The sequence below is a fragment of the Barbus barbus genome (genome assembly GCF_936440315.1).
Source record: "Barbus barbus genome assembly, chromosome: 11".
NCBI lineage: Eukaryota > Metazoa > Chordata > Actinopteri > Cypriniformes > Cyprinidae > Barbus > Barbus barbus.
In genome coordinates, this window is record NC_136739.1 from 26,686,267 (window position 1) to 26,704,128 (window position 17,862).

The 17,862-nt window shown below is 35.2% G+C and overlaps 1 protein-coding gene across 6 annotated transcripts in view; it reads left to right on the forward strand.

Annotated features, from left to right (window-relative positions):
* The first annotated feature begins 4,089 nt into the window (after positions 1-4,089).
* The window catches only part of LOC306876947 (PTB domain-containing engulfment adapter protein 1-like), a 55,282-nt gene continuing 41,509 nt past the window's right edge, over positions 4,090-17,862 (forward strand). For 2 of the 6 annotated variants that reach the window (XM_079428409.1, XM_079428415.1), the window contains exon 1: positions 4,090-4,217. The gene's annotated coding sequence lies outside the window, so the exon portion shown is untranslated. Of the gene's footprint in view, positions 4,590-17,862 lie in introns of all 6 variants that reach the window. The other 4 variants (XM_079428414.1, XM_079428416.1, XM_079428411.1 and 1 more) reach the window with 3 other exon arrangements.

The following is a 17,862-nucleotide window of genomic DNA, read 5'->3' on the forward strand; positions in this document are numbered from 1 at the left end:
TTTGTTTATTACCAAATCAAGTATGTTCTATTAAAAATGTACTTTTCAAATTTCATTTTTGTGACATATCATTGTCAAGTCACCTGTTTTTCTTTGTTTTGTTTGTTTGTTTTTTTAACTTAGAATGGTTTTGATAAAATATGCAAGTGAGATCTTTCTTCTAATTATGAAATAATGCATTTTCATCCGATTCATCCTTCATTTTGATTTTCCTCTGGGAACTCAAAAACAATTCAGGAAAAAAGAGAAAGAGTTTCAAACTGATTAAGTAAATCCTTTGGAATTTATTTATGAATTCTGGAGCTTTTCATATCATGAATCCAATCATGTTCAGGTTTTCATGAACAATATTGTAAATTGTACTTGAAAAGACAGTGATTGCATGAAAGTCATTTTGGTGCTCTTTACTTCATATTTCCATGGTTGACCACTGAATATTGTAATATTGTTCTCTTGTACATATTACAATGATAGTAATAAATCTACAGCTCCAGCATTTTATGTTCAGTCATAGCTAGCCAAAACTAATGTCTAAAACCTCCCTTACACTTTGTCCCTGCACCACTCAAAAAATCAGCGTGATCTCTTTGTGAGAACTCCTTTTGTGATGCTAAGGCTGCCATTCTCATTCTCTGGATTCCTCATCATGCACCTGAGCATGCCACACATCAGTTTTTCATTGACAGTTGATGACAGGCCTTTTTATAGCACCGATGGTCTATAATAATAATCTAAATGTAGGCCGATTGTTGCACACATCACATCCCCATTGAACAGTTTTGTACATGATAACTGATAGAAAGGCAAACGTAAAGGTGAATTTAAAAATGTAAGGCATGTTGATCAAAACACTTTGTCAATAAAAACTGAGCCTGTTTAGGTTCTGAATGCACATTCCTGTTAATCAGAATTTAAACACTCATTTTGCGATTTTGTCACTTTGCTTGGTCATGGTAGCTCAGAACTTTCAATGTTTAATATTCAAAGGTCAACATCCTCATAATTTTGGTTAACATTATTGTTATGAGTTTATTTAAAGTTATGAACAAACATTTGTTCAGTAACATTCATAGAATGTCTATTCACAGTTATCTGGTGTTTTATAATGTTCTTGAATTGTGCAACATTTTTTTTATAATAATCTAAGAGGGTTTAGAGAACATTCAAAAGTAACATTCCCATATATTTAGCAAAATAATAAAATGGAAAAAAAAGAAGAAGGTACGCACATCCAAGAGTATCTCGATCAGGTGCAAGATCAAAAAGTGATCAGAAAAAGTAGAAAAAAGATCTGCACACTGTTAATCCCTTTATTTTAAATGTTTAAAAAGCGACGTTTCGGTCAGAAGACCTTCATCAGGCACCGAAACGTCGCTTTTTAAACATTTAAAATAAAGGGATTAACAGTGAGCAGATCTTTTTTCTACTTTTTCAAAATGGAACATTCCCCTTAATGTTGTCTTTAATGTTCACATAACCAAGAAAAATAAACATGCAGAAATAACATATTTGTAACTTAATGGGAATGCTATAGCAATACATTTTTAGAATGTATTTTTGTTGGCGAGGGAATAAATTATTATTGCTTTTCGTTCCACAAATCAATGAAAAACAATCAGTTTGCTGAAGCCTCAAGAAAATACGAGGCATGTGCTCTGTGTTTCAGTTGCAATAGAGTTACTTTGCGATTTGTGAGTGTGAGGGAGCGTGTAAAACCAGAGAACTTTTCTGATTGGCTATTTTGAGATTGATTGTGTGGCGTCATGCCTCATTTCCTCTTCAGATAAATCATTTGGTGGTGGCATTTTGCCAGGGTTACATTTATTGCGCTAACACCACGTTAATGCCTATTTTTCACAATCCAATCATATATATATATATATATATATATATATATATATATATATATATATATATATATATGAATGGGTTGTGACATTTCTTAATTTCATTTCTTTTATTAACTATTTTTATAGTAATATTTTTGTATTAAATTTATAGTGATAATGATTTAGATACAAAAGTACAGCAATAATATATATGTATATACAGTTCCCTCCATAAGTATTGGAACAGTAAAGACAAAATTGCTCTGTTGGCTGTGGAGTCAAGACATTTGCAAATATGATTAAAAGATGAATATGAGACAAAACTACATAAAGTCACATTTTATTATTATTATTATTTATTTAGCCGTTTCAACACATATGTTTTACCAAATAAAAAGAACAGCACTTTTAGAGTTCATCCTCATTGATGTGAGCATAAGTTTTGGGACAGTTGAACATAAGGCAGATATAAAATATTAAAAGCTATTATTTAGTTGCAGATCCCTTGCGCACAATCACAGCAGTGAGTCTGTGACCCATAGACATCACCAGACTCTTGGTCTCATCCTTTGAAATGCTTTTCCCAGCCTTTAATGCAGCCAGTTCCAATTGTTGCTTGTTTTGGGGAGTTTCTGCCTTTACTCTCCTCTTCAGCTGGTGAAATTCATGTTCGATCGGATTTAAATCTGGAGATTGACTTGGGCAATCTAAGACTTTACATTTCTTTGCCCTTATAAATTCCTTGACTGAACTGGCAGGGTATTTTGTGTCATTGTCCTGATGCAATATGAAGCACTTCCCAGTGAATCTGGTGGCATTTTGAAGGTTTTGTACCCTTCCAAATTCATTCTGCTACTGTCATCATACATTAAGTCATCCGTAAAGTTGAGAGGGCCTGTTCCAGAGGCAGCCATGCATGCTCATGCCATGACACCACCTCCACCATGCTTTACAGATGAGGCTGTATGCTTGGGATCATTGCAGTTCCCTTTTTTTCTCCACATTTTTGCTTTCCCATCACTTAAATAAAGGTTCATCTTTGTCTCATTGGTCCATAAACACAGTTCCAAAACTCTTCTGGCTCACCTTTTGCTTTTTTGCAAACTCTAATCTTGCCTTTCTATTTTTGGTGCTGGTCAGAGGTTTGCATCTTGCTGTGTAGCATCTGTAATTCTGTGTCAAAGTCTCCTGAGGACAGTAGATTGTCAGAGCATCACCCCAGCTTTCTGGAAGTTGTTGGTGATTTTACAGACACGTCTTTTAGGGTTCATTTTCACAGCTTTTATGATTTGTCTGTCATCAACTACTGTTGTTTTCTCAGCCGATCAGGTCGTTGTTGGTTGCTGGTGTCGCTGGTGGTTCCCAAACTCTTGATTTCTCCATGCCCTTTGTTTTTGCTAGAGCTCACTTCCTCTTTTCTTTTAGCATCCAAATTGCTTGCTTTTCTCTCAAAGTCAGCTCCCTCATCTTCATCCTGGTTTGCGTGTGTCATCATCGAATGCAAGATTCAGAATACAGAAGTAATGGATATAACAGATACGACACATTCTCTGCTTTTAATACCTGAAGAATTAATGCAACAGGACACAGCTGATCACTTAGAAAGACCTGTGAGGCAACTGTTCCAATACTTATGCTCACATCAGATAGAGGGATGAAACTCTAAAAGTGCTGATCTTCTTAGCTGGTAAAACATCTATGTTGAATCACCCAGTAATAAAATGTGACATTCTGTAGTTTTGTCTCATATTCATCTTTTAATCATATTTGTAAATGTCTTGACTCCACAGCCAACAGAGCAATTTTGTCTTTACTGTTCCAATACTTTTGGAGGTCACTGTATATATATATATATATATAATACCTTTTAAAATGTTGCTGTTCTGTTAATAATTTGTATTTCATATTCACTAAAAAGCATATAGCCTATTAGGATGTTTAGTAGCAGTTTTTATTTATTTATTTTTTTATACTGAGACCATGTAGTACAAAGAATATGATCAACATACTGTGCGTAAATAAATTGTATCTGTATTTACAGTTTATTCTCTCAAAACAAGAGGCCTGAAAAGTGCATTTTGAGCTTAAAATGTGTTCACGACATATATGTATAAAGTAAGCTACTATATCTAAAATGTATAACAGTAATGAGACATGGAGTGTTTGTTTGCATCCAAGCAGTAGCCTACTCATCACCTCTCTTCTGGCCCTTTAAACCTCCAGCTGGGTTGGCGAGACTCCTGCGGTGGCATTTAACTGAGTGGGTGACGTCACTAAACTTTCCAGCGGGCTGTGTGTGTGTGTGTGTACGCTCACGCGTATGTGTGTAGAAGACAGCGTGTGCGTGCACTGCTCTGCTCAGGACGCGCGAAGGATTCGTGTTTTTCGGTGAGTGGATCGTACTTTTGCTTTGGAAAGTAAGCGTTTCGGGAACGTGGATTGTCTTTGTATGTCGCATCTCTTAAAAAAGAAACTTGAAGTCCTGGAAAGTGAGTCAGCGCTTGTAGAGAACGTGTGTAAAACTTTCTTTTCCATTCTGTTCGTCAGATGAAGTAGTTTCAGCCATGAAGTAAGTTAAACATTGGTTTGTTAGAAGCTGTATCCTGCAGGAATGTTACGGACGGAATTGGTAAGGATGGAATGCGCTCGAGCAGGTTCCTTCTGTAACACGGATGCACGAGCGCCAGCAAGCGGGATCTGTCGGCTCTTAACTGTGATCTTCAAACGAACAGGCGGATTTTATGGAGTAACGTTAGTTGGGTAGGCTATTTGTTGCTGGACATAGATTTTGCATCTCCTTAAGCTTTGCTTTGGTTTTTAATTAGCAGAAAAGTGCAGGTTACTGATGCGCCTGACAGCTGATCAGTGTTTGTTTTCAGCTTCATGCTATGAAGTTACAGTATATTGACGCGATTAATTATTGGGTTAAAATCTGTCCGCCTTTTAGGTGAATGGTAAAACGGGATATAGGATATAAAAAACCTTCGTTTTTACTTGTAATATTCTTTTTCCCCCCTCTATATTGTGTGATGGAAAATATATTTAGCAGACAGTTTTTCACTTCACCTGTTTACACTGACTTGCCAAAGTGTGTATGTTTATTAGTCTGTCTGTCTGTATTTTTATTTGTCTATCTAGCTATGCATCTGCTAATTTGTCTATCTAGCTGTTTGTGTTTATCTGTCTAGCTGTTTGTTTCTCGTCTGATAGATAGGTGATGGAGATACTTTGTTTATTTTTCCGTCTGCTGTATCTGTCTGTCAATCTGCATTTTGTGTTGCTGCCTTTCAGTCTGTTTTTCTATCTATCCATTCACCTGTTTTTCATATCTGTTTACTTATCTGGCAGTTTATTTGTCTTTCTATCTGTTTATTTGCTTATCTGTCATCTTCAAAATAAGATGTTTAAAAAAAATTGGCTGTCTATTTGTATATCATGTATTTTATGCATAGACATATCATGATCATATTCAATTGTATTTTCTATAGCTTGCACAAGGGTTTCATCCTACTTCAGTTTCTTTTGTTTTGTTTGTTCAGTAGTTAAAACTCCTTTTTGGCCATGTAGTGCCCCTGGAAAGGACTGGCGAGGTCTGTCCATGGATACCTCTAGAGGCCATTTCCAGGCTGTAATCTGCATGACAATACCTTTTCCTTCAGTGTGAGCCAGTCAGATTTACTGAATTTACAGTCCCTCTCTGAGAAAGGCAAACTGATCGCTGAATCTCAAGAAGTCCACCATTCTGCTATAGCAAATATTTGCCAGTAAGGAGACTTTAATGAATTCTTCTTGCCATGCGTCAGTGTTTTTAATAACAAAAAAATCTATAAAAATAAAGGCTGCAAGGCTTTGGAACTGCTAGGTTTTTTTCTCCAATAGTTTTAAAATCCCAATTATGTATATTTTTGTGGGCAATAAGTGAAAATTAGGCTTAGTCGGTTTCTGTTTGCACCATAGCATACACTGTAAAAAATGCATGTGAATTTACAGTAAAACACTGTAAAAATGCTACAACAAAAAACCTTTTCAATGGTTAATGGTAAGTTCCCCTACTTGCGGTCAAAAACTGTATTGGACATTACATGTAATTTTACAGTAGTATACCGTATTTGGAAATGAAAAAGAATAGCCTAAGTTACAGTGAATAAACATAATTGACATTCCCAGAATTCCCTGTTTTACATTTGAAATTTGATGTTTTTTGTTGTTGAAATAACTCGGCCTATGTTTGTTTTTTTCTTATCAGTTGTGTACATTAGGGTTGTATGTTACATTTAATGTTGTTAAATTAATGTTTATTGCATTAGTTCACTTTCATGTGTGTTATCATGATGATGTTTAGTGTTTGTGTGAATGACACTGGGCACCTTCTGTATATGTTGATATTTAAAAGCTGCTTGTGATGAGCTGGTTCATCATGTGATTTTCTCAACACCGCCTGCTTTTGGTGGTTATCAGTGTATTACAAAGGTACAAAACAGATTTCAGTACTTCAATAGGTTGGTATATTAACATTAGTTAATGAAATTACGGTATTTAAATGTAAATTTAAGTTAAATCCTTAACCTAAAATGTTGCTACCCTATTTTTACTGTAAACTTCTAGCAACCACAGCTGCTGTTTTTTTTTGCCATAAATTTTATGGATTTTTTTTTTTTTTTTTTTTTTTTGCAGTTTAGAGAATGGGACTATTTATTTTAAAAAATGGCTAATAAAAACTTAATGCATACCTTTTGTTAGTAAAAAGACATGAAAAATATACACTGGACTAGTGCTCAAAATATATTTCATATGGATAGGCTATATTTAAAAAAAAAAACTGTTCAAAACTTTTAACACAATAAAAATGGTGTGAATAAAGTTACAAGGCAAAACACAAGTCATGACTTTTCAAAAATTGCCCCGTTGAAATTTAGAATAAATTATTTGTTTTTGCATGCGTTTTAAACAAAGTTCAAATAAGTGGAATGGCATTATTTTAAGAGCCGAAGGGGAAGATTTGCAGTGAATAGCTTACAGTGGCATGCGAAAGTTTGGGAACCCCTTGCAGAATCTGTGAAAATGTGGATAATTTTACCAAAATAAGAGAGATCATACAAAATGCATGTTATTTTTTATTTAGTACTGTCCTGAGTAAGATATTTTCCATAAAAGATGTTTACATATAGTCCACAAGACAAAAAAATAGCTGAAATTATTAAAATAACAACATTCAAAAGTTTGGGAACCCTTGGTTCTTAATACTGTGTGTGGTTACCTGGATGATCTACGACTGTTTTTTGTTTTGTGATGGTTGTTCATGAGTCCCTTGTTTGTTCTGAACAGTTAAACTGAGCACTGTTCTTCAGAAAAATCCTCCAGGTCCTGCAGAATCTTCAGTTTTCCAGCATCTTTTGCATATTTTAACCCTTTCCAGCAGTAACTGTATGATTTTGAGATCCACCTTTTCACACTGAGGATGATTGAGGGACTCAAACACAACAATTAAAAAAGGTTCAAACATTCACTGATGTTCCTGAAGGAAACACGATGCATTAAGAGCCGGGGGGTGAAAACTTTTGAACAGGATGAAGATGTCCAAATTTTTCTTATTTTGTTGAAATATCATATTTTTCCATTTAGTACTGCCCTTCTGACGCGACAGAAGATACTTGCATGTTTCCTGGAAGACAAATGAAGTACAATTTACCTTGATCTTCAAATTCAAAAAGTTTTCACAAATATGCAAAAGATGCTGGAAAACTGAAGATTCTGCAGGACCTGGGGGATTTTTCTGAAGAACAGTGCTCAGTTTAACTGTTCAGAACAAACAAGGGACTCATGAACAACCATCACAAAACAAAAAAATAGTCGTAGATCATCCAGGTAACCACACACAGTATTAAGAACCAAGGGTTCCCAAACTTTTGAATGTGGTTATTTTAATAATTTCAGCTATTTTTTTGTCTTGTGGACTATATGTAAACATCTTTTATGGAAAATATCTTACTCAGGACAGTACTAAATAAAAAATAACATGCATTTTGTATGATCTCTCTTATTTTGGTAAAATTATCCACATTTTCACAGATTCTGCCAGGGGTTCCCAAACTTTCGATCCCCACTGTATGTATAACTGTTATATATAACTTATATTTGATCTGTTCCGTAAAGAAAACAGCTTTAAAAGACCTTGAATATGAGCACTTTTTGATGGGTTTTTTATGGCTGAATAAATGTTTCTTGTAACAGAAAGGGATAAATTAAGGTTTTCATTTTCCTTGAATTTATTCCTTTGAACAGAGGAAAAATATCACACCATATGAACATTTTAATGTTCTCATTTCTTGCTGGCTTTCTAGGTTTGTTTGTGTAAGTTTACTACTGTATGTAGGCCTTTGTTATTCTGATGGAGAACATTATTACTGTATCCAAAAACTTTGCAAGGTCGGCTGTCCTGCTTTTATTTTTAATGACATGTTTCCTTTCTGTCTAAAGCATATTACATTTTTTAATAGATTACATAGATGCATTACTGATCTAAAAGCATATTTTTGTTTTTGTTTTTGTAAAGCACGAAACTCCAAAGCTCTTTTTAATTACAAATTCCCAATGTAGTTGATTATTCAAGAGATACTTCCCTTTTGACATACAATTTATGAAAGAAGTGGGGAGTTTTTTTTATGTTTGAAAGTACTGTTTTTAAATTGCCTCTGAACTGGGAAGTTAATACATGTGCTAGATGTTCCTTTTTCGGTGATATGCTGATTTGCAGTTTTCATAGCTCCAAAGAAGTGAAGGTTCTGTGGTGCTACACGTTACCTTATCTTATCTAAATGAGGATAAGCCACAGACTTTACTGTTTTTACATAAAGCTAATTATAAATACTACCGACTAACCTTAACCCCTTAATGGAAACGTTTGCGGTTTAAAAAAAAAAACAAATGTATGCATGAATAATAATTCAAATTGGAGACATCCCTGGGTATCCCAAAGGAAGGTTTTGTCAGATTGAGCTCACTTCTGAGGACAAATGCGTCCCCAAAGTGTAGCTAAGTAAATCCACATAAACATATATTAGATGTGCATTCTTGGGCATACATTAGTCCTTTAGAAACCTTGAAGAAAGGAAAAATCTAATTAACAATCTGTTAATAGGCCGAGCACATCTTACAATGCATAACCGTAATTGCATTACACATTGATTATTTCAGGGGTGTTCAACTCTCCTAATCTGCCATCCTTTTAGCATAGATATCATACTTGAATAAAGAGTATTTCGCCGTACAGACAGCTCCAGTTTTTGGCGTTACTAAATGTGAAAAAAATAACGATCAGAATCTTTCATCTGCCAGATGTATTTTTGAAAGCACCAAATTGCAAATGAGGGCATACATAGAAAAGGATGAGGCAAACATCCAGTGACCTCATTACTGGCACAGACAGTGAATTGTCTGAATATAATGGCTCTGTCATGAACGACATGAATTTTTTACATCATTACTTTATCATTTCTTTTTTTTTTTTACAACTAAAATTGCTTCATCTGTAGTTAAAGTCCAGATTAGAGGAAAACCATTAGAATTTATAAGTGCAATTTAGCATGATTGATTGAAATAATCTTAACTTGAAACTTAACTTAAAAAACATAGAATTGTATTATTATTATTATTTTTTTTTTATATATTATTGGCTCAATCAGAAGCATGCATTGGAGTGGGATTGTTTGAAAACAATCGTTATCTTTGTGTTTGGTGATAATGGCAAAACAAGCTTTAAAATAAGGTGCTTTCGATGGTTTGATGTCAATGACTTTTGGTCGGGAATCATTTAAGTACTGACTCAACTTTGTGTTTGCCACATGAAGGTATTGTATGACTTAAAAAGTTTTACTTTTAAATTAAGTTACTAGTACTTTAATGGTCATTTTGGAGGTTGGCAGTAGAAGAGAAACCAGGATGTTCTTCAGAAGTTCACCTTTTGTATTGAAGAATGGAGTTTATGATAACATTTTTATTTTGAATTAATTATTAATTCATGATTTCCCACTAAATATCATGAAATAAATTTTACCAGTGATTTTTCTTTTTGTGGAATTCCTCATGCCCAGTGACAAACATTTGTTTACACAGAATTTTACTTATAAATCTGTCATATCTTAATTAGGTTGTTACCTTTGTTGACCCCAGAGGAAATGGTCCCCTGAGGAAATTAGATATATTTATACTCTGGTGCGCGTTAAGGTCGCTGAAGTGTTCTAATCTATTCTTATTGTTGTGGCTTTTACCAAATGACTGTGAAGGTTTGAAGTTCATGGCCCATAGCACTTGGTTATACTTCTGACTCTCAAGCACAACTTTGGGAGGGCATAAGACCTAGCTCATTGGAGATAAATCTTATTACATTGGTGCCTTCTAGGCATAGCCACTATTTGCAATTTCAGGATTTATACATCTTTGAGGTTGCTGACTACATAGGGAAGTTAATCTGCAGCCCATTTATTGTCCGTTGAAATAGGCCTACTGTGTCTACACTGACTTTTAATTTAGTTTGATGATACACATTCATGTGCAGTTTGTGTGAATAAAAGCTTAATTTTCAAAAAATCCTGTTATTTTCGGGTAGTTTATAAATTAGTTTGGAAACCTTTCTCACTTGCATTTTCCGCTTGAAATGGCATGACATGTTTGCTGATATTTTCCAAAGCAATCACCAATAATTTGTCAATGACCTTATAGATGTGATTGAAAAGACATGTTCTTGTACCTCAAAAATCATTTTCTTAATTAGCATTTTTTTTTTGTTTTCCATTTTAAAAATATTTTCCAGAAGATAAATTCAGAAAAAAAAAGATTTTGGGACTGAAAATATCTTTCAGCAGTTTTATCTTAATACAAGTTTCTTACCTAATTAGCAATTTTGCAAGCAACAAATTACTTGCCTCTCTAAATTGGGTTAGGTTCACAGATTTATGCTTGAAATTTAATGAAACTTTACAACAAAAAATATCCTCTGGAATACTGTTATGCAATTTGCTTCTTGTTTTAAAGATGTTAAGCTGTGTTTTTAAGCAGTGTATAATGTCCCTGCTATCTGTTCTTTTGTGTGTACAATTATCTTGGTTTTAGTTGTTTAAAATCAAGTTCATTAATTCCAGTCTTCATTATTTTGCATTAAAAGTATCTGTAAGCATTTTTTTTTTTTTTGTCATCTCATAACATCTCATTACTTAAGCTCCTATTAGATTTTAAATCTATCAGCCAGCTGAAGCTAAGTTGTTTAAAAATAACAAACAGTGTGTATCTTAAATATTCTGCTAGGCATATATAATTTGATTTGAAGTTATTTATGTGGGTGCCCTAATCAGTATGTGCCAAGTTCTTCCCCAGCTATACCCATAAAAATCATTCTCATGAAACCCAATGAGATTTATTTTTCTTCATTTCAAGGCTTGTCTCCATTGACAATTGTGCTGGAATGGGCTTTGCCCTGATTTTATGCAGCTGTTGATGTCTTGATGTCAACACAAAGCAATTTACCTTCCCTATCCTAATATGATAAAGAGATGATGGGCGCACCTACAGAAGCAGTTGTTGTGCTGCCGGACAGGTTAGTCCATCCAATTTTTGTTCTTTATTGATTGTGATTGTTATAGGTATAGGCAGAAGTCTGAACTATTTAATTTTACAGCATCTCTTACTGTGTCCAGTGACAGTCATATTCTTCACAAGGCAAGTGCTTCTCAAAGCTTCTTAAAATGTCACAAATCGCAATATTAGCACCTGTGATGAACATGATATTTCCAGTCATTTTTCACCACTCTTAACCTGACTGTAGATAATTCACATGCCACTGTGATTTCATCTGAGTGCCTGTTCGGTGCCTCATAATTCCCCAACCAGTGAAGCCATTATCATGTCTAATGTCACGCTTTTGCAATAAAAGGCCAGGTTCTATAAAAGCATTGCAACGTTATTTGCAAACAAAATTGCGCTTGCAGTTCTGTTGTTTTCAAATGGCTCACACTGATGTTATGCACACTTGTTGCCACGTAGTTCCTAATTTACATTTTTGAAAATGCCCTTTTAAATTGAGTCTTTCACATGAGCAGACACACTGTTTTAGTGCAGAGTTGATTAAGGTCAAATAGAAGAGAGAAGAAATTAAATCTGTGAAATATAATCTGCAAAAAGTGTATGAATTGTGCAAGCTTGTGCAACATGGGAAGTGTAAGATGCTGGAGCGAAAAGAAAAAGGGAGAACTGGTGTGTGAGGAGAATGTGTGACCTCAGGTGATGGATTATTGAAAACCTCTCCCACAGGACACTGTTCTTCAGTGACAGATATGGCTTAGACTTAGTGTATGCCAGTCAGCAAGTGTGTTTCATCCAGTGCTTTAGTTGGTCTTTACTTAAGCCTGCACCTGGAGTGGCAGGTTAGAATGAAGAAATGAACAAAAATAGTATATATAATAGAATGAATAACTTAAAGGACCCTAGAAATAAGACTTCTGCAATTGTTTACTCACCCTCATGTTGTTCAAAGCCTTTGTTATTTTCTGTTGAACATGAAGGGAAGTTTTTGATGTGTCTTCACACTGCCCTTTTCCATACAATGATAGTAGTTACCTTAGGTAGAAAACACCATGAAAAGTCATTCATACAACTTGTGTGCTATATTGCATTACAAAAACTTCTAAAGGATAATAGCCTTTTGCAGCATTGGAAAAACATACCTTTTACATTTCTGTGAAACTCAAAAAATGTACAATTCACTGCACTTTTCAGCTGAAATGGTAAAAACACAGACAACTTTATTTCCACCTTTTTCTTCAACACGGAAATAAGCCTATGGGCAAGACTTCCGGTTCATTAGCTGCTAAGGAAATAATGAGAATGAATGGATGAATGATGCATTTATATAGCGCTTTATTGTGTATTGCTGTACACCCAAAGCACATTACTATCTTTTGGTAGGGTCTCTCCTCAACCACCACCAGTGTGCAGCATCCACTTGGATGATGGAATGGCAGCCACAGTGCAATGGCGCCAATGCGCTCATCACACACTAGCCACAGGTGGAGAGGAGAGCGAGAGAGATCGAGCCAAGCAAGTGGATTATTAGGAGGCCATGATTTACAAGGGCCAGTGGAGGGAGTTTGGTCAGGACACTGGGTTTACACCCCTACTCTTTACGAGAAGTGCCATGGGATTTTTAATGACCATATAGTCAGGACCTCGGTTTCATCCGAAAGACGGTGCTTTTTGACAGTATAGTGTCCCCATCACTATACTGGGGCATTAGGACCCACACAGACCATAGGGTGAGCACCCCCTGCTGGCCTCACTAACACCTCTTCCAACAGCAACCTAGTTTTCACCGGAGGTCTCCCATCCAGGTACTGACCAGGCTCAACCCTACTTAGCTTCAGTGGGCAACCAGTCTTGGGCTGCAGAGTGATATGGCTGTAGGCCTTAGAAGAATAGAAGAGATAATATCGTGCAGTAAACAGTAAAACTGTTTGCACTACAAACCAATGTGTTCATAATTAAGATAATACATTAAAATAATATTGTAAGACAAGTTGCAAATCGACTGGAAGTTAGACCCATAGAATTTACAAATGGCCGTCCCCATTTTTACGGGAAGAAAAAGGTGGATAATGACAGGTCAATTTAATGTTTCATAAAGATGCTCAGTTCCTTGCACAACACTACGTTATGAACTTATAACATAGTGCATGACCTGTAAACTAATATATCTGCATCACAAAACCTGTTCCATATGACTTTTCTGACATGGTAAACTTGCTTTGTAGCTCACCTGGTACAGCATTACATTTGCGATATGGTCTGTGAGTCCTGTGAAATGCATCACAATAACAGAGACCAAAGCTGACTAAAACGGCATGGTTGCTTCAGCAATTACATTTTTTGTCATGTTTGCTTTTGTTAACACTATCCGTTAAGTGTAAGTGCATTATTTTTGTAACAGAGCATTAACATTTTAGCACCACTTACCAGGCATTTCATTTCCAAACTACTGTTAATAACCACCATAATAAAACATTGGCAGATTCACAATCAATCTTTTTCGGATGAAACGCAATGTTTTTTTTAGCACGACTCACTGGACATTTCACTTGAAAGTGTTGTGAAATGTGCAAGAAACAGTGTAATTGTTGCCATAAGCACGTTTTTCCAATGAGCTTGTGTTGGCTTTGTGTGAGGAACAGACTGCAATTTAAGCCATTATTCACCGATAAATTTCCCCTCCAGTGAGCTGTTAACTTTGAGAACTGCCGAGACTGGATAAATAAATCGGTGAGTCACAAATCGAGCTGATCCAGTTTGTGAGTTTGACTCATTGATTCTGTCTTTGACATTGGAGGCAAGATTATTAGCAACTATAGCTCAAATGGAAAGGACTACATCAAATTTTTATAATTTGCTATATATTGACAGACATGAGAACTGTTGTTGTGTGGGAAATGGGAGCATGTAATTTCCCCTTTTGTGTTCCACAGAAAGAATAATAGCATATACAAGTTTGGAATAACATGAAGGCGAGTAAGTAATGACAAACTTTTAATTTTCTGTGTGAAGTATTCCTTTAAACCAGCACCATCGAGGTTGAAAAGGAGTCTGAGTCAAAAACATAAGTCTGTCAGGCCCAAATTTAGCTGACAAGCCACTAGTGTAAAATGCACTTTGTGTGTACAGAGGATTAGCAGTCTAAACTGCAGCTGTAATGTCTTTTCAGGTTCATATCTTAACTCAAGGCAAGAGAGTTTCACAGCACTAGACACTCGCAGAATTATTAGAATCATTCAACCCTGAACTTGTGCTGTATTTATCTTCGAAGTGTCTCCCAAGAGGTTTTAAGTCATGCCTGCCACATGATTCAGTTGATGTGGAATGAGTTGGAACATGGTGCTGTTTCTGAAATGTAATCCTTTTAGGATATCCATGACGCTTACCTGAGGAACTGACTGTATTGATAGATTAATGGTAAATAAACTTAAATGAGATTTCAGCCTGAGGACTTTTTTTGTGTGGCTGAACCATTGCTTTGAAGAGGTGCTTTTATGTGAACTATGAGATGGTACAATAACTAAATGCTGCCTAATTTGATATGGATATTTAACCTCAAGACCACTCCTGTTGTGTGTGTGTGTTATAGCTGTTTTCATTATTTTCATTATTGTATGGATAATAAGAAGTGTTACTTGAGCCCCAGATCAGCATATCAAAATTATTTCTGAAGTAGCATGTGACACTTAAAGAGTGCTGGAAATTCAGCATTGTCATCACAGGAATAAATTACATTTTAAAATATATTAAAATAGAAAACTGATATTTTAAATAATAATATTTCTCAATACTTTTGTATTTGCAGTATTTTTTATTTAAAGATCTTACACTAAACTTTTGAAGGGTAATGTGTAGGGATGCACGATATTATCGGACTGATATCGAAATCGGCCGATAATGACTTTAAATGTAAATATCGGCATCGGCCTGACATGCAAAATTATGCCGATATGTCTTGCCGATAAGGGGAAGGGGTTAACTCGCATGTACTCAGGGTGTGCTATTGATTAGATCACGTCAGCAATGTGGCTCATTCTTGAAGCAAAGTTTTGTCTGAATGATGAATAGATTGACTGTTTTGGATCGCTGCATTTAATGTGTGAAGGCATGTACAGAATGACGCGTTCGGTGTGGGATAGAGTAAACCGTTATAGCACAAGCAGGGGCAGCAGTGACAGCCTCCCCCAGGTCCTAATGCCCGTTCGGTAAGTAGTTTTAATAGTAGGGGCGCTGTTGGACTACTTCTAATTAAATTAAAAAGTAAAATAGCCTACACAAATAACATTTAGACTGTGTTTCTGATTAAATAAAGCAGTAATTGATGTAATAAAATAAGTATGTTTTGATTTAATGGTCAGAAGCTATAGCTTACATGAAAAAAAAAATCACAAACATGACACTTGTAAATTAAATAATTTTATATATACTGATTTATTCATTAATGTGTAACGTTTTATTTTTTTAAACAAATCATGAGCTCTAAAAGATTTTCTGAATTTTTACAACTCTTTTGTTTTAGACCATCTACAAATGTTAAATCTTAAAATAAAATATTAGGGTTAACACTGCATCTTTCTGGGGGAAAAAATGCAGCGATTGATATAGTTGATTTATATTTATTTTCAAAGCTTCAATGTACTGTTAAAAAACCTTTATTATTTTTTATTTAATTCTTAAAATAAGTTCTTGTTAAAAAGTAACCAAAATTAATAATATTTTGCTTATAATTTCTGCACAGGAGAGACTTGGTGTTGTTTCCAAACAAAAGGAAATATATCGGTATCGGCATCGATATCGGCCAAAATGAGTTGAAAAACATCGGCATATCGAATATCGGCAGAATTCCAATATCGTGCATCCCTAGTAATGTGCATATACTTTTTAAAGTAATTTTTTACAAGTTTTTAATGGCATAGCATTTATGGAAATTTATTTTGTTCATTCAAGAGTGATCATGACAAAATCCTTGTATTGTTAACCTAGTATCTCAGTTAGATGTCTTTCTGCATCTGCTTTTCTGAGCTATGGTATAATTAAGGATACACACAGTGTGGGAAAACCTGTGTATGATCACATAATCACAGTGTTTATGCACTGTGTGAATACCCTCCGTTTCACTTAATATTTGACCTTCGAGAAATTGGACAAGAATCCTGCAGCTACCCTAAAGAGTTTCAGATGTGCCATATTTCACCTTCAGGGAGTCCTTAATCTGTCAAGGTGATGTGTGTAATTTACAATACTTGATGTTACAGTGCTTTCTCCTTACTCAACTTAATATGGAGACATGATTGTGCAAAAACAAATCTTAAGCTAACCTTAGCTTTTTTGCTTGTGTCCATTTTTATTTTTACATTCTGACCAGCCTGACACAGCAGTGGTTTGGTTTAGGGTGGAAACTGTTTGTCAGACCAATAGCAATTTAGAAATTTTCAGTTTAGTTTGTTGACACAGGTGGCACAGAAATTACACACTTCACCTTTACATAAAAGTACAGACACATACAGAGAAAGAGAGGCCGTTCAGAAAGACCTTACAAACACTTTTTGTCTGCTGGAATGTTTTATGCACTAGTCCATCAGCAGAATAGAGTTGAACCCCAAGAGACCTGTGCATTTGACACCTGCTATCCGACAGTAATCAGCCCTGTTACTGGGCCCTTTTCTCAAAGCTAGTGTGTTTAGTACAGCGTGGCCTTTTACCGCCATTGACCCAACAAGTATTCTGTCAGAAAAGCAGATCACTTATGGCATTGCTGTTTCTTTATGGCAGAGTCAAGATAAAGAAAGCCATCACCACCCACTGCTGCTTTATGTTTCTAGCCTTTCATCTCACTTCTGGCCCCATGTTCCTTCTAGCTGGCCTGGCTTGCTCTCTCTTCTTTTGTTCTGTGAGCCAGGACTTTTTGTTTTACCTTTGTTGCCCTTTGAAAAGACAGCTGGACAGGGTGTACATACATTGCTGTGCGTTTGGAATTAAAATCCAGTAATTTGATTTGACACATGTATAGCATGTACTCTTGGATCATACATGTTTAATTTTATAACTGCAGAAAGAGATTTCTTTTCTATTACATTTGAGGATTGTGCTGAGGGAGCTTGGAAAATTGATTTTATGGTTGAAATCTTTATTTTTATGCCCTGTTTTTCTGTCTTATTCCAACATTTTCAATACCATATTACAACAATGAAGCCTTTTGCTTCCAGATATTCAATTTGTCTCAATTCTCTAAAAGTAGCATCAGTAATGATCAAAAAGAAAATACATATTTAGAGAGATGAATAGCATAATATTTTTAATATACACATTCCATCTTTTGTTTTTCTAGGTTTAATATCATATAAAGATGTACTCTGAGGCCGTTTAAATTTATATGTATCACACATTTTTATTGGGACTGTGAATAGATTTAAAAATGTAGCTATGGTCACAATTAGCAGTTACTGTACTGACCATGTGA